This window comes from Leptopilina heterotoma, unplaced genomic scaffold (assembly GCF_015476425.1).
Source record: "Leptopilina heterotoma isolate Lh14 unplaced genomic scaffold, ASM1547642v1 Lhet_45, whole genome shotgun sequence".
Taxonomy (NCBI): Eukaryota; Metazoa; Arthropoda; class Insecta; order Hymenoptera; family Figitidae; genus Leptopilina; species Leptopilina heterotoma.
The window spans coordinates 541858-567120 of NW_025111086.1; the positions used below are offsets into that span (position 1 = coordinate 541858).

Here is a 25263-nt window from a genome sequence, read left to right on the forward strand (position 1 = left end):
TAAATAATAACTTCAGTAAACAAAATTAATCTACAGTTTAAAAACTTTAACAATTTATGTCCCCGGGAAAGTTAGGATCTTTCCGTGTGCTCGCAACCTGAGAGCCTTTCAATTTAAAGAAACTCGAAAATAAATAAAAACGTTTACTCTTCAGTTGGTCTTTTTTTAAAATCAAATACCATCTTCTCCTTTTTTTTGCGGGGAAATTTTTATAGCACAAAACTTTTTTTTCTGAAAAAAAGCAACAAAAAAAAAAATATGCGGAAGAAACATTTTTTTTCGCTAGCTTTAAGTGCAAAAGAACATTGAACTAAATTCGAAAGAATGAGCGAAAAAAAAATCCTAAAAAAGAAAAATTCCATATATTTATATGTCCGAGGGTTGAAAAGATATAAAAAAAAAAAATATAATTCTACGAAAGAATCTTACTGTGGGCGCAAGTCGTGAGAAATTTGACACATGCGTGAAAAAGGGAAGTAAAAAAAAAAAATAAAAGAAAGGAAAAGAAAATGGATAAAAAATGATTCTCATATTAGGAATGTTGTTTTGTATGGTTCTATATGTATTAAACCGCATGCGATTCTTTTCTCGGCTTATAGTTGTGAACCAGCATATAGGCGACAGTAGAAAGAGTCAGTGTTGCGCGAGCCTTCGTTGCGCGAGGATGTGTTACAATTTCATTTATTTATTTTTACGATAAGTGTCGAGTGAATTCGTGTGTGACTTTTTTTTAATTTTAAAAAAGAAAAAGGAAATTTCTAAAAAGAAAAAAAGGGAAAATAAATTATTTCTAATTGACTAAAGTGTGTGATAGAAAATTTATTCTTTAATAAAATATTTATTTATATATCTAACTTTTTACTCTCATCTTGTGCAAAACGATTTTCATCAATTTTCATCAATGTGAATGTGATCTAAAGGAATCAACATTAGAGGTAATTTTTTTTTAGATAAAATATTTTTTAAGAAAAAAATTGCCATTTTTTTTTCCTTCTGTAAGAATTTTTACAAAAAAAGCTTTTAGGAAAAAAAATTATTTATTTTCTTTTTGTTATTTTCTTGTATATAATTAGGTATAATTTTTATCAGTCATCTGCTGTTGCGTGAAAAAAGGTAAAAGCACTTTTTCCCTAGTTTGCGGATGTATACGTAATTATATTAGAGAAAATAAATATTAAAATTATATTTAATACAGAAAAGGATGTTTGTAGAACAATTTTTAATAAAACTGAATTTGTAAATAATGTGGAAACTAAATTTAGAAAAAATTTGAATGAAACATAAATTTATGAAATTTGAATAAAAAATAAATTTATGAAATTTGAATAAAAAGAGAATTTAAAAAATAATGTAAAGCATAAACAAAGCTGAATTTTTAAAAATTGAATTTCAGTAAATTTTACGAAATAATTTTGACTGAAAATAAATTAATAGCGGAATTTTAGTAAAAATAAAAACAATTTGTATGAAACTAAATTTTATAATAATTTAAACTTAAAAGAAACTAATAAATAAAAAATATTTTTCAGTTTCGGAAAAAAACCTTTTTAAGAAGAAAATTTATTTTTCGATTTTTTTTTTCATTCTTGAAGGTAATGTTTTTATAAAAAATATTTTTTTTCCTTTTGGAAAAAAATCTTTTAGAAAAAAAAAATTATTTGATTTTTTTTCTACTTTTTCACCCTTTTTTGCATAATTATATTTTTTATCAGTGATCTACTTAATGAAATTTAAATAAAAAAACACTGAATTTTACGAAGAAATAATTTGAATAAAAATTAAGTTTATAAAAAAGTAAAAAAAGAACTTATAAAATAATTTGAATGAAAGGCAATTTGTAAAATTTGAGTGAACCTGAATTCATAAAATTTGAATAAACCTAAATTTACAAAAATAATTTTGAATGAAACTAATTTTCGAAAAGAGTAAAAAGAAAAATTGAATACTTGTAACATTAATTTGAACAAAATAAAATTTGTCAAATTTGAATAAATTAAAATTTTTCTAATTTATTTTTTGAAAAAGTAAATTTTTCCAAAGAATAAAAATAAATTTACAAAATAATTTGAATAATACCAAAATAAATTTACGAAATAATTTTTAAAAAAAATCTAACAAAATACCTAATTAAAATAAATTTAATGAATAAAATAAATAATTTGAATAAAAAAAGTAAATATAATAATTTGAATAAAAAACGTAAATAAAATAATTGAAAGAAAAAAATAATAAATATTAGCCAATTATACAGTTTTTTTTTTCAAAATAAACTACTCATTAAATTAACAAATTTTTCTCAACATTACATTTTTTTTTATTTTCTCTTTATAAACATTTGCTTCTTTCGTGTGTCTTATTTCTCTTTTTGTTTCGCAAACTATCGACTTGCCAGTTATAAAAAAGTACAAATTGCAAACTTTTTTGCAATTTTATCCAAGAGGTAATGCTTGACAACTAGAAATAAAGTAAATTGGTTTCGTCAAAAAGTGAAGATCAAAACTAAGAAACGCAAAGGAAACTAACATTTTTCAAAAATTGAATCCAAGACAAAAATATATATTATTTATTTACAATCGTAAGAATATAGAAAAAAAAATTAATAACAAAAAAATCCAGTTTTCTTTATCGTGGAAAAATAACAAAAACAATTTATTATTTTTTATTTATTTTTATAAATAAGACAATTGTAAATTAATAATAAAAATATAAATAAAATATAAATTATACTTTTTTATTATTTGTTTATTTCGTTTAATTCATTGCTTTATTATTTATTATTTTTTACTATTTTCATTATTTACTTATTGTTAATATTTTTATTATTATTTTTTAACAATAAATTAAACGACGAAAAAGTGTTCGACTAATAAAAAAAAGTAATAATATGATAATAAAATAAATAATAAATAATAAATAATAAATAATAAATAATAAATAAATAAATAAAATAAAATAAAATAAATAAAATAAAATAAAATAAATAAAATAAAATAAAATAAAATAAAATAAAATAAAATAAAATAAAATAAAATAAAATAAAATAAAATAAAATAAATAAAATAAAATAAAATAAAATAAAATAAATAAAATAAAATAAAATAAAATAAAATAAAATAAAATAAAATAAAATAAAATAAAATAAAATAAAATAAAATAAAATAAAATAAATAAAATAAAATAAAATAAAATAAATAAAATAAAATAAAATAAAATAAAATAAAATAAATAAATAAAATAAAATAAAATAAAATAAAATAAAATAAAATAAAATAAAATAAAATAAATAAAATAAAATAAAATAAAATAAATAAATAAAATAAAATAAAATAAATAAATAAAATATAAAATAAAATAAATAAAATAAAATAAAATAAATAAAATAAAATAAAATAAAATAAAATAAAATAAAATAACTAAAATAAAATAAAATAAATAAATAAAATAATAATAATAATAATAATAATATAATTATAACAATAGTAAGAAAAAAATAATTTATAAAAAACATTATTAAGAAAGAATAAAATTTTCGGAAAATTATCGAAAGTAGTAAAAGAATTTGATTAAAAAAAAAATAATAAAACGATTATAAAAATGAAGGGGTGAGGATATACATTGAATGTAAAGTAAATAGTGAAAAGAGCGAAAAGAAAATCAATAAAAAAAAGTTTGTTCAAAAGTAGGAGGGTCATAATAAGGTATAATGGCAAATAATTATTTTCTTTTTTACATATTATAAGAAAGTGGGAAATTGCTTTTTATCGAGAATTCCTTTTTTTTCGTGTTTTTTCCCCTTTGGATCAAAAAATTATTGAAATTTATAAGAAAAACGTGATGTTCTTGCAGAAAAATTTTATACATTCTTTTTTTTATTCCAAAAAAAAAATTGTTTGAATTTTGAAATAAAATTTTAAAAAATGTTTTCGATTTCCCCCCCCCCCTTTTTTTTTGTTTCGACACCTTATAAAAAGATATAAATCAATATTATATTCTTAATAAGTATTTATGAACAAAGAAACCATTTATTATGTATAAGAAGAAATTGTTGACTTTCGATATTTATTATAATATTTATTTCGATAAAAGCTCTCCCCCTAATTTCCGGCATGCATGTTTGCATTATTCATATTATATTGATGTTTGATGCACACACACACACACACACACACACACACACACATACACACGTAAGTTTCCGCAGGAACTTTAATTAGTCAATAAATCCATTAAGGATTATATTTTAACGTCATTTATAATAGATAATGACTAAAAACATGATTTTCTCGCTTTTAACATTATATAAAGTTTTGGTTCGCATATTTTACTTTCAAGCTCAACTAATCCTAAGATTCAATATAAGCAACAGTTTGTTGTGACTTTTTTTTAAATATTTGTTTTTTATTTTGGAAAAAAAATTTTACATAATATTTTCAAACAAATATTATGTATATTTTTAATTGTTGTTCTTTTTTTAATTAAAAAATTTTATCAACATTTTTAATAACATTTTTTCTTAATTTAAAAGATGAATTTTTGTGCCATACTGTAAATTTTCTATGCAAATTTTATGCTTTCATGGAAATTTCTCTCTAAAATTTAAATTATAGTTAGAAGAAAAAGGTTGAAAAGTTTTAATTAGTTGAAAATAATTCATTTTTTCTTTACTAAAAACGTAATTTTGCTTTCAGTAGTAAAAAAATAATTATTTTTATTTTATTTTGAAGAATATTTTGAGAATATTTTTTATTCAAATGTTTTGGTGTTAGTAAAAAAAGTCCAGTAACTTTAAGCAAAATTTTGGCTAAATTTTCGATTTAAAATTATATTTTACAAAATAATTGGATATTAGTAAAAAAAAAATTAACTTTTAGTAAAATTTTAGCTTCGACAATTATTTTTTTACAAAGTAGTTAATTATTAGCGAAACATAACTAACTTTTAGTAAAATTTTAGGCTAAATTTTCGTTTTAAAAATATATTTTTACAAAATAATTCATTATTAGCAAGAAAAAAAATTTTTTTAGTGAAATATGGCTAAAGTTCTGCTGCAAAAATTATTTTTTTACAGAATAATGAAATATTAGTGAGAAAATTAACTTTTAGTTAAATTTCAGCGAAATTTTTGCTTCAACACTTATTTTTTGGAAAATTAATAATAATTATAAACAAGAAAAAGCAAATTTTTAGTAAAATTTTGACTAAATTTTTATTTCGAAATGATTTTTTTACAGTAGATAAATGTTAGTACAAAAATGAACTTTTTTTAAAATTTTAGCAGAATCTTTACTTTAAAAATTATTTTTTTAGAAAGTTAATAATTATTACCAAGAAAAAACAAATTTTTAGTAAAATTTTTGCAGAATTTTTCCACATTTTCGTTTTGATAATTTATTTTTACGATGTAATTAATTATTAGTAAAATAGAACTAAATTTTAGTAAAATTTTTGCTGAACTTTAGCTTTAAAAATTTTTTTTCTAAAGAAGGAAATAATTATTAACAAGAGAGAACAAATTTTTAATAAATTTTCGTTGAATTTTTGATTGAAAAATGATTTTTTTTTTTACGAAATAGTTAATTATTAACAAAATAGAACTAACTTTTAGTAAAATCTTGGCTTAATTTTCGTTTCAAAATTTTTTTTTACGATGTAATTAATTATTATCAAAAAGTACTAAATTTTAGTAAAATTTTAACTTAATTTTTTTGTCTCAAAATTTATTTTTTACAAAGTAATTAAATATTTGCAAAATAAAATTAATTTTTGTTAGTTAAATTTTAACTGAATTTTTGCTACCAAATTTTTTTTCAAAGTAAATAATTATTAGTAAGAAAAAACAATAGTAAAATTTTAACTTGAGTATTGCTGTAAACATTATTTTTTTAATTTAGATAAAAATAGATAATTTAATTTGGATAAATTTTCGTTTCAAAAATTTATTTTTACAAAGTGATTAATTATTAGCGAAAAATGGACCAAATTTTAGTTGTTTTCTGCATACATTTTTTTTTTAAATAATAAATTACTGATAAAAGAAAACAAATTTTTACTTAAATTTTGGATGAGAAAATTTTTTTTACTAATTTATTGTTTGCAAAAAAAGAACAAACTTTTAGTGAAACTTTAGCTGGAATTTTGTCTCTAAATTAGGGGAAAAAAATAACTAATTACTATAAGGGGATAAATAATTATAATGTTTACAAAAAAATTATCTAAAAAAGTAGATTTTTAATTTTTTTTATTAAAAGTTAGTGATTTTTATCTTCTATCAATATAGAGAGTCGCTTATTATTTAAGTTTAAAAAAAAAGAAAGAAAGAAATAAAAAAAAAATATTTTTCGATAAAAAAAGATTTGTGAAAGCTGTTGTTTATCTTGTTAAACACGCTTTGTGAAATTATTCCAAAAGTTATTTTCTACACATATGACACTTGTGATTAAGATTTATTCTTCCAATAAGCTAATTCGTTTCTAATCATAAATCTCATTGTTTCAAGTTTCTCTCGTAAATATGCGATTTTTACTTTTAATTTTTTTTATCGTCATCCCTTGTTTTTTAAATTTTTATTGACACTGAAAATATGTTTTTGATTATTTTCAATATATTCTGCTTCTAGTTCGAAATTATTGACTTCAAAATAAATAAATTTACCAATTTGATAACTAATTCCAAGTAAATAAATCCATAGCAATTATTTATAACTGCGCGATATTTTATTCCAAATTTATAAGAAATTTTTTTTTGTACGTTTACTTAATTTTTTTTTTATTATGATTAATTTCGATTAAATGTTTTTTTCTTCTCAAAATTAAAAATTTTATAATTAAAAACTAAACCACATAATTTTTGCTTTCAGCTAATTAATTCAAAATATCTACCATCTATCATTTCTTGTTAAATTATTTTGAATGAAACATTGACTTCCCAGTTTTACATATTCCTCTACATATATGTAATTTAAATTGACGTCTCAATTTTCGCAAAATTAAATAATTCACTTTCAACGCGATGAATTTATCACTAAAAAAAAAGAAAAATGAAACAATAATTTTCAAGAACACAATTCAAATACAAAAAAAAAAAAAAATAGAAAAATAGTAAAAAAAAATTTCACACTCAAAATTCTTTACCATCTGATTAAGACATTTATAGACTATTTTTATGGTGACAACGAGTCATAATTTATTTTTTGAATCACGCAGGGCAAATAGCCAGATTTTCATATCTATTTTTTTTCTCGCACAGGCTTTTGCAAAAATAATTTGGCCCAAGTTCGAATATATTTTCAGTTTTTTTTTTTTTTTTTTTTTTAAAAGAAAAAAAAGAGAAAAAAATGTGTGCGTCATTTTAATCTATATTGGATTGTATAATAATTTTATTACTTTATTTTTTTTAATAATTTAATTTTAATTTTGAACTAAATTTTTTTTTTTAAATAATTTTTAATAAGCATAAGTAATTAATGTATAACGAAAAAATAAATTATGAAAAAAATAATTATGTAATAATAAAATAAATAAAAAAATAAATAAATAAAAAACTTTAACAAATTTTGATACTAATTTCAAATTTGGCATTAGATTTTCAAAATTAAAAATACTTCCTCTATGAGGAAGTAATAATTGAACTTTCTTGTACAATAAAGTTTTCCACAAGAATTCAATTATATAACTAATAAAATTTTCATAATATTTATTATATTTCGAAAAAATTAATTATTTAAAACAATGTTCATAAAATTCTTATGAAGAATTCAATTACATTAAAAAATAATAAAATTTTTCACAGAAATTCAATTCTTTTTAATCATTTTAATAAACTTTTCCGCGATAATTCAATTATTTTCAAAAATAATAAAATTCTTCTCTGTAATTCAATTATTTTTGAGAATTATAATAAAATTCCTAGCAACTATTCAATTATTTTCATAAATAATAAAATTTATAGCAGAATTTCAATTATTTTTAGTAAAATTTTACAGGAATTGCTCAAAAAATGTAATTATTTTTACAAATTTAATTTCAATTCCTCGAAAAAATCAATTATTTAAAAAAATGTTTTTTTAAATAATTTTTTGGAAGGATTAAATAATTATTTTCAAAAATTTAATAAAATTATTCGAAAGAAATTAATTGTTTGAAATAAAATTTTAATTAAATTTTTTTGAAATAATTCAATTATTTTTTAAAATTTTAATAAAATTTTTTCTAAGAATTCAATTATTTACACAAATAATTTTTCAAGAGAATTCAATTATTAAAGATAAATAAGAAAATTACTTTCGAAAATTCAATTATTTTGAGGTATTTTAATGAAATTCTATTCAAAATTCAATTATTTTCATAGATAACAATATTCATCAGAATAATTCAATTATTTTTAAAAGTAATAAATTTCTTCTTGGAAATTCTATTATTTTAAAAAATTCTAATAAATCGTTAGCAAGAATTCATTTATTTTCATAAATAATAAAATGTTTTTTAGAAATTCAATTATTTTCAAAAAAATTTAATAAAATTTCCCATAGAAATTCAATTATTGACAAATTTTTTTAATAGAATTCTTTGTAAAATTTAATTATCTTTAAAAACTTTTCGCAATTCAATGATTTCCAATATCTACTATTTTCATAAAATTTCCAAACAGAATTTAATTATTCAAAAAATGGTTTGCAAAAATTTTCGAAAGAATTCAATTCTTTTCATGAATAATAAAAATTTTCATCAATTCAAATATTTAAATTAGAATTTGCATAAAATTATTTAAAAGAAATAAATTATTTAAAAATTTTTATAAAATTCTTCGCAAGAATTAAATTTTTTTTATAAATATATTTTAAATTCTTTGATGAATAATAAAATTCGTTGCAGGAATTCAATTTATTAGCAGGATAAGAAAAATGTAAATATTTTTCATGAAAATTAGGAAAAAGTCAGGAAAATTAAAAATATGGAATGGAATTTTTGTCAATTTTGTGAAGTGAATAAAATGAGTTTTTTTTTTTGGTTTTTTGACATTAAAAAAACGACAATAACCCGCAAAAATTAATTTTCAAAACAAACAAATGAATGCATAGAATTTGCTAACGGAAAGGAAACTTACGATTATTATAAAGTTATAATTATAATTATAAAGTATATATTATTTAATATTATTATATTATTATTATTTTTTTTTCCATTATTGCGAGGTAAAAGACTAATATTATTTTTGATAAAATATTTGTGACTAATATTTATTAATTAATATTATTTTCATTATTTTAAACTTTGCCCGTTTATAAATAAATAAATTATTATTTTTTTTATTATTATTTTATTATTATTATTTTTTTATTATTTTTTTTATTATTATTATTTTTTTTTTTTTTTTTTTTTTTTATTTTATTTTATTTTATTTTATTTTATTTTATTTTTTTTTTATTAACTAATAAAATTATTACTGATATAATTAGATTTTTTAAATTATTTTTTATTCGATTTTTTTTATTTTTATTATTATCATTATTGTTATGAATATTAATCGAAAAGAAAAAAAAATAATATAATACAGTAATAAAATTACTGTAATTATTCACTCTTAAAAAAAATAATTCCTATTTTCTTATTTTTTTTCTAATATATTTGTCTGCGATGTTTATATGATTGAAAAAAAAACATTGTAATTGGAATCGAAGATATATTTTATCATGGAAAATGTGCAGTTTTACAGGCGGAAAATTGCACTCTCTGATCTCGTGTATTTATTGTGGAATCGATTGTAAAACAATACTATAAAGAATCATCATATAGTACCAACAGTTGGGGAGGAAAAAAAAAATTGGAGTAGTTTTAAAAGTTGTTTTATTGTTCTTTTTTTTTATGCACGTGTTCGACAAGCAAGAAACGTTAAAACCACTTTATATTCAGAACACACGAGGGCGATTGGCGGATGACGAATTCCCTTGTCGAACGAGTCGGAAAAGTAACTCTGGCCAATGTACCTACTATTACACACAAACATTGCAGAGGAAGGACATTGGCCGGAAATGTCTGTCGTAAATTTCACTTTTCTTTTCTTTTCTTTTTTTTTTTTTTGCAAAATAGAATCGTCAAAATCTATATGGTAGAGATATAGACGAAATGAGAGTATTGCTCCGGGAAAAAGACAGAGAGATTAAGAGAGAAAGAGAGAGAGAGAAAGAGTTTCAAAGAATTTCATTTGGCATGGATCCCTCTTTAAAACGGCCTCGCAGCCTCCCTGGCTCCAAAAGGTCTGACTTAATCTGGAACGGTCCAGTATCTGCAGACGATACCACATTTTCTTAAATGTTGCCAAGCTTTTTCAATTTTAAAAAAATTTCTTTCTTTTCTTTTATTTTCAAAAAATTTCACATGTAGTAGTTTTTTTCTCTCTCGAAATATGTAGTTTTCTCTTAAATATAAATCTTATATAAATTTATTATTTATGAAAATAATTGAATTACAAAAAAGAATTTTATTATTTTATGAAAATAATAAAATTCTTTTTTGTAATTATTAATAATTTTATGAAAATAATAAAATTCTTTTTTGTAATTATTAATAATTTTATGAAAATAAATATTTTCATAAAATAATAAAATTCTTTTTTGTAATTCAATTATTTTCATAAATAATAATTACAATAATAAAAGTAAAATTTCAATAAAATTTGTGGAGAAAAAATGTAATTATTTTTAAAAATTTGATAAAATTCTTCTAAAAAATTCAATTATTTAAAAAAAATTTTCATTAAATTCTTTATAAGAATAATTGAAATATTTTCAATACAATTTTAAATTACTCAAAAAATTTAAATATATTCGAAAATTTTAATTAAACTCTTAGCCAAATTTCAATTATTTTCACAATTCATAAATTTTTTTTACAGAAATTTAAATATTTTAAAGAATAAATTTTAATAAAATTTTTTGCAGGAATTTAAATAATTTAAAGAATTTGAATTCATAATTAATAAAATTCTTCACAAGAATTTTATTATTTTTAAAAGTATCAGTAAAATTCTTTTTGAAAAAAAAAATTTTATTAAATATCTTGAAAAAATTTAATTCCTTTCCTAAGTCATAAAATTCTTTGTAGAAATTCAATTACTTGGAAGAATTTTGGTAAAATTCTTTGTAAAAATTCATCAATAGGATATGAATATAATTTTAATAAAATTTATACTAAGATTTCAATTTTTTTCGTAATTAATAATATTTCTCGAAATATTTCAATTATTTAAAAAAATTTGATTAAATTGTTGGAACAAATTCAAATTATTTTGAAAAATTGTGGGCAATTAAATTCTTTATGAGAATTTAAATATTTTCAATACAATTTTAAATTACTCGAAAATTTTAATTAAATTCTTAGAAAGATTTTCAATTATTTTCAAAATTTATAAAATTTTTTACCGAAATTTAAAGAAATTTAAATAATTTAAAGAATTTTTATAAAATTCTTCGCGGAAATTCAATTGCTTTTGAAATATTTTGATAAAATTACTTATGAGAATTAAATTATATTCATACCTAATTAATAAAATTCTTCTCAAAAATTTTTTTATTTTGAAAAGTATCAGTAAAATTCTTTTTGAGAAAACATTTTTATTAAATGTCTTGAAAAAATTTAATTCCTTTCCTAAGTAATAAAATTCTTTGTAAAAATTCAATTATTTGAAAAAATGTTGGTAAAATTCTTTGTGAAAATTCATCAATATTATAATTTTAATAAAATTCTTACTAAGATTGCAATTTTTTTTGGTAATTAATAACATTTCTCAAAAGATTTAAATTATTTTTAAAAATTTGATAAACTTATTTATGAGAATTTAATTATTTTCATAAACTTTCTCTGCAGAAATTCAAATATTTTGAAAAATTTTGGTAATATTCTTTATAAGAATTCAAATATTTTTTATACAGTTTTAATACAATTCTTACTAACATTTTAATTATTATTTTCATAATAATTAATAAAATTTCTTGAAAGAATTCAATTATTTAAAAAAATGTGAAATATTTTGTGAATTACTGTTCGGAAAAATTAAAAACTTAAAATTTACACTTAGAAACGTTATAATTTATTTTTTTTCATAACAAAATTATTGTAATAAAAATTTTAATTAAAGGAGAAATTAATAAATTTTGTTCATTTGAATTTGAACGTTCAGAACTTTAGGATCATGTAAGAAAAAATAAGAAATAAAAAAAAAGATTACGTTCCTTGTCTTCAGAACTAAAAATAATAATTTTTTTTACAAAAGATTTAATAAAAAAAAATTAGTAATAAATAATAATTAATAATAAAAGTATGAAAATTATTTTAAAATAATAATAAGTATCATAGAAATAATAAAAATTATTAAAAATAATAATAAAAATCATAGAAATAATAAAAATATTAAAAATAATAATAGGAATCATAGTTATAATAAAAATATATATATTAATAATAATCCGCAGACAGTTAGAAAAAATAATATTTCCTTGAATAAAAAAAAAACTAATTTCAAAAAAATAGATTTCATTTCTCTGTTGAATTTTAATGTATAGATAATATAATATTATTAATCAAAGAAAAAAGCACGGTATATATTGACCTCATTTCTCCCGATATAATATTCAATTCATCTATATATACATATTTCAACGACAAGATTCATTTTATAATATGTCAAGAGCAACATTTTTCCCAGGGAAAACTAAACATCGAAAAATGAAAACCGCACATAGGAATATATTAAACAAAGAAAAATAGAAAATAAATTCTATTTTGAAATCAATATTTTTCTTTCATTTTTATAAAACGAACATATGAATACAAATTTTTGACATAAAAAAAATGGCCTTCTGGGAACATGAATAATAATTACAACAAATAAATGTCTTGCAAAAAAAAATTATTTATATTAAATATTTATAAATTATTTATAAATTTTTATTAATAAAAATTTTATATTTTAAAAAAAAAGTATTTCGAAGATATTATCTTTATATTAAATATTTTATATTGAATAAATAAGATATATTAATTTATATGAAATTTCATAAATTTAAATTAAAATTTTTTCAAAGAAATAAAGAGGAAAAAGAAGAAAGAAAAAAAAGTCTTGGAAAGAAATTATTTTTTATTGAATATTTCTATATTTAATAAATATATAAATATTTAATAAAACATAATTTTTTTTTGAAATTTTTAATATTTATATTTTTTATATTCTTCTACAATATAGAAATAAAATTCATTCTTCATTTATTTCTCAACATTGCTTTCATTATTATTTTTTCTTATTGTTTTTAATATTAAATTTAATAATTCCTGGGAATTATTTCTATATATACAATTTTCTAATAGTGTTGTGCAACTTGTTGCTTCATATAGTAATTAATAAGCGTCATTAGTGTGTGATACATATATTTGAAAATATGTTTCACTGTTGTAGAATAATAATGAGTTTTATGACTTTTTTCATTGCCCTTTTTTTTAATTCAGATTTTCAGCTTTTTTTCCTCTCTTTTTTTACCCCCTGTGTATAAATCTATAAATAATTAAATAATATATACCTATTTTTTTACACCTTTATATAAGTATAAAATTTATTTATAAATAAGGAAAAGAAATACTTAAGTGGAATAAATTACAGTCTGACTTGGTATCTGAATAATTCAAGAGGGAGTGATTTCTTGACTCGAGTCTATGTGAGCCACTCTGCCGAATACCTTTTAAAACTAGTTCATTCCAAGCTTATACACATTCTCGCACACAAACATATCGAGAATTCTCGCGCGAAATTCAGCGCAAAAGTTCTTAAATTGACTTAGAAACAAACAATTGAGTAAAATCCTACTTTAATATATTCTCACGCATTGCATTTATGTTTAATAACATTAAAATTCCCTCCATTTAGAATATTACAAAATTTTTTAATATTTATTTTCTTTCTATACACTTAAGAATAATAATTATATTAAATTATTACAATTAAACAAATTATTCAAATAAAATAAAATAAATAAAGATAATAAATAAAAGTAATAATAATAATAATAATAATAATAAAATTTTTGTCTTTAAATTGCTGATGTTTCGCTATAAATAATATCACATAACATATTTTTCAAATTTCAACAGCAAATTAAATTAATATTTCTAATTCAATAAATTTTTTTTCTAGTATTTTTATAATTATTATTTCTTGCGCAAAAAATTTTTTTCATCATTAATATGTTTTAAATAAATAAATATTTTGACAATATTGTAAATTGTTTAAATATTTTAAAAATAAATATTTAAAGTTTAAATATTTTTATAAAACTAATATATTTTAATTAAACAAATATTTTCGAAAATTGACTAAAAATGTTAAATATTTTTGTTTGTTTTTATTTTTTTTTATTGATCAATAACAATATTGTTTAAAAGCTCATTTTTTTCTTTTGGGAAGAAAAACATTAGATATTCCCGTTTCTTAATATTTTTCTAGAAAATTCTCAATTTTCATAAGGAAATAATTTGCATCAATTTTCTATTTCTTAATTTCAGTTGTTTTAATAAAATTCAAAGTTGTTTTGAAAATAAAGGAAAAAATGTTTATAAATTATATTTGTCAATTAGAAAATTTAATTGAAAATGAAATTGAAAATTTTTAAATATTTAGAAAAGAAAGAAAAAATTTTATTGGAAAAAAATGTTCTGTTAAATTTATTGACGAATATCTTTAATTGTAAAATTACTCGAAAAGAAAAATTTCTTTTTTAAATATTTTAAATGTTTAATTATTATTATTTTTCCGTAGGAATTAAAATTCTTCAAAACATTCAAATTCAAACCTTTTTGAAATTAATCAAGTTTAGAAATATTGTTATAAAACATAAAGAAAAGAATATTGTTACTGGTAACTTCTTTAAAATTATTTTTATATTCTATTATTTAAAATTTAAACTAAAATTCATTTTCAAATCAATTTTTATTAGAAAATTCTACGAGAATTCAATTATTTAAATACAAAAGTATTTATTGAATAATTGAATGTTTCTTAAAATTTAATTCTTATAAAGAATTTTATTAACAAATTTTTAAATAATTTAATCCTCTTGACAAATTTTAATAAAATTTTTAAGAATAATTTCATTTCTCGAGAAATTTGATGAAAATTGTATTAAAAATAATTGAAATTCTACAACGCTCTAATACTTTTAATATTCAATTATTATTTAAAATTTTAAATAAAAATTTATTTTAAAATCAAGTTTTATTGAACAATTGAATGTTTTTTAAAATTAAGAATTTCATTATTTATGAAAATAATGGAATTTCAGTATAATTTTTATTATTTATGAAAAAAATTAAATGTTTGCGTAAATTTTATTAAAATTGCTTTTTAAATAATCGAATTCCTTTGGGTGTTTTTATTAAATTGGTAGATATTGAAAATCATTGAAATGAGGAAAATTTTTAAAAATAATTGAAATTTTACAATGAATTTTATTGAAATTTTTAAAAATAATTGAATTTTTATTGTTTTTATTGAATTTTTATTTATGAAAATAATTAACTTCCTCCGAATGATTTTATTATTTATAAAAATAATTAAATCCCTGAAAAAAAATTTTTGAAGTTTATCAAAATAATTGAATTATTGAATTAAAAAAAAATTTTGAAAATAATTGAAATTTTGCTATGAATTTTATTAAAAGTTTTTGAAAATAATTGAATTTTTTTACTTTTGAAAATAATTGAATTCTTGTGTTGAATACTATTTATTTATGAGAATAATTGAATTTTTCAATATAAATTTTATTAATGTTCTTGAAAATAATTGAATTTTGTGGAAGAATTTTGCTATTCATTTATAAAGATAATTGAAATGTTGTCAATTTTTTTTAGATTTTTGGAGAAAATAATTAAATTTCTGCGAAGAATTTTGTTAATTTTTGAAAATAATTAAATTCTTGTGATGAGAATTTTATTACTTTTGAAAATAATTGAATTTCTGCAATCATTTGTAACTTTTTTAGAATTCAAATTTTGTACTGTTTTTTACTAACATTCTTCTATAAATTAATTATTTTTAATAATTAATTAAATATGTATTGACAAATTTAACTAATTTTAAAAGATTTTGGATTATTAAATTTTTTCAAAAATCTAAGTTCATTAAAATTTCTAATTAAATTCATTCAACATTGAAATTTTATAAAATTTCAAATTAAAACCGTTTGAAGTTCATTTATTTTATTGTTACTAGTAATTATAATAATAAATGAATAAATAAACAAATAATAAGAGCTGATATTATTTTTTTTTATTATTCTCATTTTTTTTATTATAATTCAAAGAATACATATATAAAAAAAATATCAGCTCTTTGTCACAGTAAAAAATGGAAAATGAATACATTTACATAAAAGTTTTTGCTTCAAACGTTCACGTACATAAAAGTGGAAAATATAATACACATATAAAAATAAATTGAAGCGTTTTTCTGATATTTTGCCGTCGTGCAATTCGAAAATAATCTTCTAATATTCTCACAAGTCATGAATACGCAAGTAAAGAGAGTGATTTAAACATGATTTTCCGTCGTTGTATGAAAAATAAACCCGCCTCACTATTTGTATGTTTTTGCCTTTGAAAAATTATTTGGAAATGAGGTTAGAAAAAAAAAATCTATAAACGATAGATGATAAAAAAGAAAATTTTTTTTTTCGTTATAGAATAAAATTATTTGTTTTATTTTCTTTTTAGAATTATTGAGAGGGAAAAAAATTAAATGAATCAGTGAAAATATTTATTTTTTTAACTATTTAATTGATAATTAATTATTTTTTCAAGGGACTACCAACTTCAATTTAATCAATTTAATGTAAAATTTAATTAAATCGAGAGTTGATTTTGAGCGCACTTGAAAATTTGTCTCGAAAGAAAAATATAAACAAAAAAAAAAAAAAAAGTTGATTTGAATTTTGAAATTTATTTACATAAATTTATTCCTTATATTGGGAAGAAAAATGTTTATATAGAGAAAAATATCTCTATAATGTGAACATGAAAATGTTTTCGATTCGATGAATTTAAAATTGTGAATTTTTCTCTCGCGTCTAATGTACTAACATCGTGATAGTAAACTGCACTTAGCTCTTGAATCTTTGGAATAAAAAATGCAAGTTTAGAACACCATCCACTCATGATCTTTACGAGTCGCCATAAACTTCTCTCGCTGAGTTCAAGAAGCATATATATACAGTTCTCAGGGGCTACAAATTCCATTAAAACGCAAACACAATAATTATGTGACTTTAAAACAACAGAAAAGAAAAAGAAAACGTATTGTATAAATTTTGTTTCCTCTTACAATCTCTCAAGAAAGTGTAATTTTATTTTATATATCAAGATTTTTTTTCCAATTCGTCAGAATTCTTTTCCTCTTTCTCTGAATCCAGTTTTAATTCGTCAAATCTCGCGAGGAATTAAAATTAACTTTTTACTAAATTATTGCCAAAAGAAAAGCAACGAATTTGCAATAAGAAAAGGAAATTAACTTTTTTTATTATTAATTACTTATTGTTATTATTATATTAATTATTAATAATTATTAATTAACTTTTTGCTTTAAACAATTTTTTTTTGTGACTAATTTTAGAAAAAAAACTATCAGTAAAAATTTATCAGAATTTTTGCTTTAAAAATTATTTTTCTCAAAAATGACAAATAGCAAAAAATAATTAATTTCTAAACGGGGAAAAATAATTAATTTCTACAAAAAAAAAATTTTTTAATTAATTTAATATTTTAAATAAAGAGTCAATTCAATTTTTTGAAAAAAAAATTGAAAAAAAAGACTGAATTGAAAAAAAAGAAAAAATATTTTACTAATTTACTGCAAAAAAAAAATTCAATTACCACATTAATTCACTGGACGAATTTTCGTTCTAATATTTAAATCCAAACAGTTAAAAAAAAATTCCCACCCAACATGTTTATCTACCGTGAGGAAAATAAAAAAAATTTTTTTTTTTTCAATTGAAATAGAGACCATTGTTATTTTTTCTATTCTACTTTTTATTCCTTTTGTTTGACCTTTAAACTATTTTGAAATACGTATCGGAAATTTATTGATACTGACAATTGTCTCTTGTGACAGAAAACGAGTTTTCTAGTTTAGTTTCGTAACGTGGATGAAAAAGAGCAAAAAAAAAAAGGAAAAGAAGAAAGAAGAAACAAAAAAAAGTAGAGTTTTTCTTTGATAAAAATAAATGTAACCGGAGAGAGATGAGAGAATAATGTGAAGAGACTCAATTCAATTGGATATGAGATTTTGTAATTTGTACAAGAAGTAAAACCATGTGCAGATGTTTCATGATGACGAAAATATCTTGGCGAAAATGTAGAGTGTGTGTGTGTTTAGTTTGGAAGAGAGAAGGGAGAGAGGGCAAATGCTTTCAAAACAATTATAGCAGCACACCATATATTCTAATGGAACTTGCAGTGCATCGGCTTCCAGAAGACTGAGGCCGGCAACTAATATGCTTACATAAATCAAAATTTATTAAATTAAACGCTCTATTTACTCTTCTCGAGTATTTTTTTATCCATTTTTCTTTTTTTTCATTTTTCTCTTTTTCTCCTTTTTTATTTTCCGCCTGTTTCTTTTTTTCCCTTTTACCCTCTTTCTTTTTTCTATTTCCCCTTATTCTTTATTTTCCCCCTTTTTTCTCTTTTTTCTCTCTTTTTTTCTTTTCTATTTTCTTCCCCTCTTTCTTTCTTTTTCTATTCCCCCCCTTTCTTTATTTTCTTCTATTTTTCCCCTTTCCCTCTTTCCCTCTTTCTTTTTTTCTATTTCCCTCCTATATCTCTATTTATTCGTTTTTTTCTCTTTCATTCCCCCCTCTTTTTTCTATTCCCCCCTTCTTTATTTTTCCCCTTTCTATCTTTGCTTTCTTTTTGACACTTTCTTTCTTTTTTTCTTTTCTTATTTTATTTTTTAAAAAATAAGAAAAAGAGGATGAAAGAAGAAATTCTTTCTTCTTTTCTTTTCTTATTTTTTTCCTTTTTTACCCTCTTTCTTTTTTCTATTTCCCCTTTCTTCTTTATTTTTTCCCCCATTTTTGTTTTCTTCTCTCCTTTTCTTCCCTCTTTCTTTTCTATTTTTCCCTTCTTTCTTGTTTCCTATTTTCCCCCTTTCTTTATTTTCTTCTTTTCTACCTCCTTTCTCTCTTCTTTCTTTATTTTGTTGTTTGTTGACTTTTCCCTGATTTCCAAACAAAATTTTGACTTTTTCCCTGGCTCTAAAGAATATTCTGCGATTCACTCAAAAAATTATTAGATATTCAAAAAAATGTTCTATTATATTTATTTTACCAATTTCGTTGATTGTAAAATTATTCAAAAACATCAATAACTTAATTTTTAAATAAATATTTATTCTTTTATTATTTTTCCATGGGAACTGAGATTTTCAAAATTTTTCATTCAAATCTTTTCACAATTTTTAAATAACATTCTTCTTTAAATAAATTATTCCTATTATTATTTTTAATAATTTTTGAAAAAGTTCTTCTTTGAGAATTTTTAAATATCCATTTGTTTAGAATTTAATTTTACGTAAAATTTCAATTACTTACGAAAATTCTTCAATTAAATATTACATTAGAAAACAAAAACTTTAAATAATTTGTAAAAATTTCTATTTAGCTTTTTGAAAAAAATTAGTTTCATGGAATTTTTAATTAAAAGTATGAAATATTCAAATTTTCAAAGATTTTAATTTGAAACCTTTTTAAAATTCAACTATTTTGTAAAAATTGAAATTATTAGTAACATCTTAAAAATTTCAATTATTATTTAAAACTTTAACTGAAATTAATTTTTAAATAATTTTTTATTAGAAAATTCTACGAGAATTATTGAATTATTTAAATACAAACATAGATAATTTATTGAATAATTGAATTAAAATTGAATTCTTATCAAAATTTTATCAACAAATTTTTAAATAATTGAATTCATTCGACGAATTTTATTTTTAATAACAGTTTTAAAAATAATTACATTTTTCGAGAAGTTTGATTTAAATTGTATTAAAAATAATTGAAATTCAGCAATGAGTTTTATTATTTATGAAAATAATTAAATTATTGCGAAAAATTTAATAAAAAAAAGCTTCAAACAATTGATTTTTTTTCAAAAAAATTTATGCAAATTCCATTTTTATTTTTTAATAATTGAATTCCTTGTGAAATATTTTCATTATTTTAGAAAATAATTGAATATTCCTGTACAATTTTGTCAAAATTGCTTTTAATTTTTAAATAATTGAATTCCTTTGAGAAATTTTATTAAAATATTAGATATACAAATTATTGAATTAAAAAAAAAGGAAAATATTATTTAAAATTTTGCAATGAATTTTATTAAAAATTTTGAAAATAATTGAATTTTTCTGATGAATATTGTTATTTATGAAAATAATTGACTTCCTCCGAATGATTTTATTATTTATGAAAATAATTAAATCCTTGAAAAGAATCTTAAAATTTTGTGAAAATAATCGAATTACTGCGAAGAATTTAATACCAAATTGAATAATAATTGAATTCCTGTGGAATATATATATATATATATTTTTTTTTGAAAATAATTAAATGATTATGTAGAATATTGTCAAAATTTTTCTTTAATAATTGAACTCTTTAGGGAAATTTTATTAAAATAGTAGAATATTTGAAAATCATTGATTTTTGAATTAAGAAAAAATTTTGAAAATAATTGAAATCTTGTCATAAATTTTATTTAAATTTTTGAAAATAATTGAATTCTTGTGTTGAATACTATTATTTATGAGAATAATTGAATTTTGCAATATGAATTTGATTGAAATTCTTGAAAATAATTGAATTTTGTCAAAGAATTTTGCTTTTCAATTTATAAAGATAATTGTAATGTTGTCAATTCTCTTTCAATTTTTTGAAAATAATTGAATTTCTGCGAAGAATTTTATTATTTGTGAGAAGAATTGAATTTTGCAATATGAATTTTATTAAAATTCTTGAAAATAATTGAATTTTGTCGAAGAATTTTGCTAATTCATTTATAAAGATAATTAAAATGTTGTCAATTCTTTTTAGATTTTTGGAGAAAATAATTGATTTTCTGCGAAGAATTTTATTAATTTTTGAAAATAATTGAATTCTTGTGATGAATATTGTTATTTATGAAAATAATTGAATTTTATGAAAATTCCTGAATATCATTGAATTTTCTCGAGGAATTTTAATATTTACTAAGTTAGTTAAATTCTTTCAAAGAATTGCGTTAAAATTTTTAAAATCGAAAATTGAAACTAATTTTAATAAAATTGAAATTAAAATTAAGAAAAACTACTTTATTAAATGATTTATAAGTAATAACTTTATGGCAGTTCTTCAATAGAATGAAGTTATTTAAAATAAATTATTGTCAGAAATAGAAAAATTGAAAATTATTTTTAGAATTCGTGATAATTTCATAAATTTTGTGAGGCAGAAACAAAACAAAAATTTAGAATTTTCTTATAAATTCTAAACATTTAATTTTTTCCATTTTAATAAAAACCCCTGACATTTCCCTGATTTCCCTGATCAATTCTACTTTCCCTGATTTTTCCTGAATACCCTAATTTTCCTGCCCTGTGCCAACTCTGTTTTTTTTTAAATAAAAAAATTTGATTTACGTATTAAAAAAAAAATCTTTTTTTAAAAATTAAAAAGAAGATTTTAAATGGTGCTGAAAGTTTCTTGACATAAATTCTTGAAGAAGTACCATAAAGTAGAATAATGGCAAATCTGAGGGCGCACGTTCCAAACGATTCTGAGATAATTCTCTTAGTGCAACCACTTTACGATTTGATGATGTTTCCTTTTCCTTGAGGTATTCTCTCTCTCTCTCACTCTATTTCTCTCTCTATCTCTCTCTCTTCTTTGTATAACCTTACGTGTATAATTCGATATCAGTAAATCCCAGTTATATGTGTGTCAATTCGAGAGAAAATTAGTGAATAGTCTAAAGTGACATTATATGCATAGCATACAAAGGCATATATAGGTTTTGTGTTTATATATATTTTATATATATAGGACTTATATATTAGGTGTAGTCTAGAGAGAATTGCACGCGAATTAAGATGCAGTTTCCTTGGTAACAGATTAAGTTGCGCACGAATATAACTATATTAAATATATATATATATATATATATATATATATATGATATTCCTGATAATAATAAGCTAACCTTATACATTTCAAAAGAAGATGATTGGATCGTTTGAAACCCATTGTGCTCAACGACCGTTTCAATTCTTCTTTATAAAACTCACATTCTTTCGATAAAAAATTAAATTTCCAACATTAAATGTACGATAATGATTCTATTATTCGAACTACGATTCTTCTCTTTTTTCGCGACAATTTTTTTTTTTAAAAAGAAACAATTTTTCCTTCTACAAGTAAATTTTATGTCAATCGTTATTATAAAGATTTCAAAATCAATTTTTCTAAAACAGAATTCTTTTTTCTTGGAACAATTTTTTTTTTCGAATTCCATGTGAAAAATAAGAAAATACGTATTTTTTTATTTTCTTATTGAATGAAAATCGTGGAAGTTGTAACATTTTTAAGTTCAATTTCTTGAGAAAGCCGAGGACTTTTTACAAAAGTTGAACTTAAAACTATCACAAATTCCACAATTTTCATTCAATAAGAAAATAAAAAAATACGTATTTTCTTATTTTTCACATGGAATTCGAAAAAAATTGTTCCGAGGAAAAAAAAACTTTTAATGACAATTTCACCTGGAATGCTCCATTTAATTTAATTTTAAAAATCTAAAAAGAATTAATTGAATTTCTTCTGTTATTAATATTTTTTTTATTTACAAACAAATAATTCAGTAGACTTTGAGACAAATATATTTTTATTCAACTCAAGCATAGATTATATTTAATTCAAATAAAATTTATTCGAGTCAAATATTTAAAAAGTATATTTTATCACAGAACTTATATAAATTATTTATTTTAAATAAAACTTAATTTTTATTTAAAAAAAAGAAATTATTTTTATTTTAAAAAATAAATAATTTAGTAGGCTCAGAGAGAAATTTATCTTGTACACCCAGAGAAAAATTTTATAATAAAATTCTGAACGTTTAAATTTGAAATTTTGATTTGAAAAAGAATATTAAAATTAAGTTTTTTTTCTTTACAAATCAAACCTTTTTCAAAAATAATTAAAAAGAGTTTCCTTTGTAAAAAATCACAAGAGAAATAAAAATTGAATATTTATTTATTTGCAAAAAACGAAAGAAGGAAAAAGAAATTGTTTTGAAAATAAACTAACATATATATATTTGTCACTAAATTGCAGGGTTGTTTGAATAACAAAAAGAGAAGAATATACATATATAAATTTAAATCATAAAAAATTTGATATCATTGAGATTAAAGTATTAAATATTAAAGACCTCTCTCTCTCTCTCTCTTTCCCGCGCAGTGGAAAATATTCACGAGTTTTGAAATTAAACTTTTCGAAATTACCTTTCAGTATAATTAAAAGCCTTTATATAGTTTTTGACACAATATAAAATATTATAACTGAACAATGCAAATCGCGTCACGAAACTTAAAAGCCTCTCGCAGTATTTTCTATATTTATTTAAAATTCTTATTAAATATATGCATAATTATTATTTTATTTCACATTTCAAAAATAATTCATTAATTACATTTTACTGAATACAATAATTATCAAAATAATTTTATACATTATAATAATAATAATTTTATATAATAATTATAATAATAAAAAATATTTTTTATTAACTTTCAATGATTTATTGACAAATTAATACAATAAAAAAAAAATTAATACAAAATTTTTCCAAACAAAAAAAAATTTATCAACTAATTTTGTCGCTATAATAAAAAGACAAAGCAAAAAAAAATTGATCAATTAGAAAGGAGGGGAGAAATATAATAAAAAAGACAATCAATTAATGTCAGATCATTATTTAAAACTAGTCAGTTATTGCTGTCGACATTTTGTCAATAAAACAATCCGTTAATGTCAAATCATTATTTATAAAAAAAAAGAAATAAAAAGAAAATAAAAAAAATATAATCCATTTGTTGTTGACATGTTGTCAATAAAATTCTTCTTTTTTTTATATATATTTTTTTTACAGTATTTGATTTGGATTATAATTAAGATTTATTAGGTGTACTAAATTACCCATACAGACGTAATAATAAACAATGATGAATTATTATATTCCACGTAAATAATAAACTAAAAATTGAGTTCTTCTCTTGTTGCAAATAAAAAAACCGAAAATTTCGACATTTATTGGAATATAAACGAAATGACAGAATTTATTTATTTGTAATTACAAAGCCAAAAAAAAAGAGTAATAAATTATTAATAATAATTACCTTTTATTATTATTGTTCAATTATTTTTGTTTTTATTTTTATTATTTTTTATTGTTATTATTTTTATTATTCTTTATTGTTATTATTGTTATTATTTTTTATTGTCATTATTTTTATTATTTTTTATTGTTATTATTGTTATTATTTTTTATTGTCATTATTTTTATTATCATTATTATTAAAGTAAATTGCTAATATAATTAAAAAATACAGAAAATAATTATACAAGAGGAAAATATTAACAAAAAGCTAAAAATTAATTTCAAAGGCTACAATATTATTAAGTTGTAGTATTTTTAATATTTATATATATATACATATAGTTTTTAAATAAATTATGCATTTACAAACTATAAAATGAAATTTACTGACGCCTGCAACAGTTTATATTTGTGCTCATAAAATGCATCCTGTTATTTCTGTTAAACACCGAATACACACAATACACATATATATAGTGTGTACATGTGCCTGAAAACGTCAAAATATTCAAGTCTCGCACGTCGTTTGGAAAATTGTGTATTTTTCAAAAATAATATAACAAAAATTTTCTATGTATAATATATTTGAAAGTATATATATATATATATATAGATATACACACATAGCACAACACAATGATTGCATAAAATATAACGTTGTGATATACATCATTTTTGAACGAAAATTTCAACTCTTCCGGAAAAAGATTTTATAAGATCGTTTCGCACTTGTTAAAATGTAACGTTTGATGTATCTCACACAGCTGATCTTTTATACATATTACACATTGGCGACAGGCAGACGACAACG

The 25263-nt window shown here is 19.5% G+C and overlaps 1 protein-coding gene across 4 annotated transcripts in view; it reads left to right on the forward strand.

Moving 5' to 3' along the window:
- The first annotated feature begins 628 nt into the window (after positions 1–628).
- Positions 629–25263, forward strand: part of LOC122507092 — a 210791-nt gene continuing 186156 nt past the window's right edge. For all 4 annotated transcript variants that reach the window (XM_043619609.1, XM_043619611.1, XM_043619612.1 and 1 more), the window contains exon 1: positions 629–935. The gene's annotated coding sequence lies outside the window, so the exon portion shown is untranslated. The remainder of the gene's footprint in view (positions 936–25263) is intronic.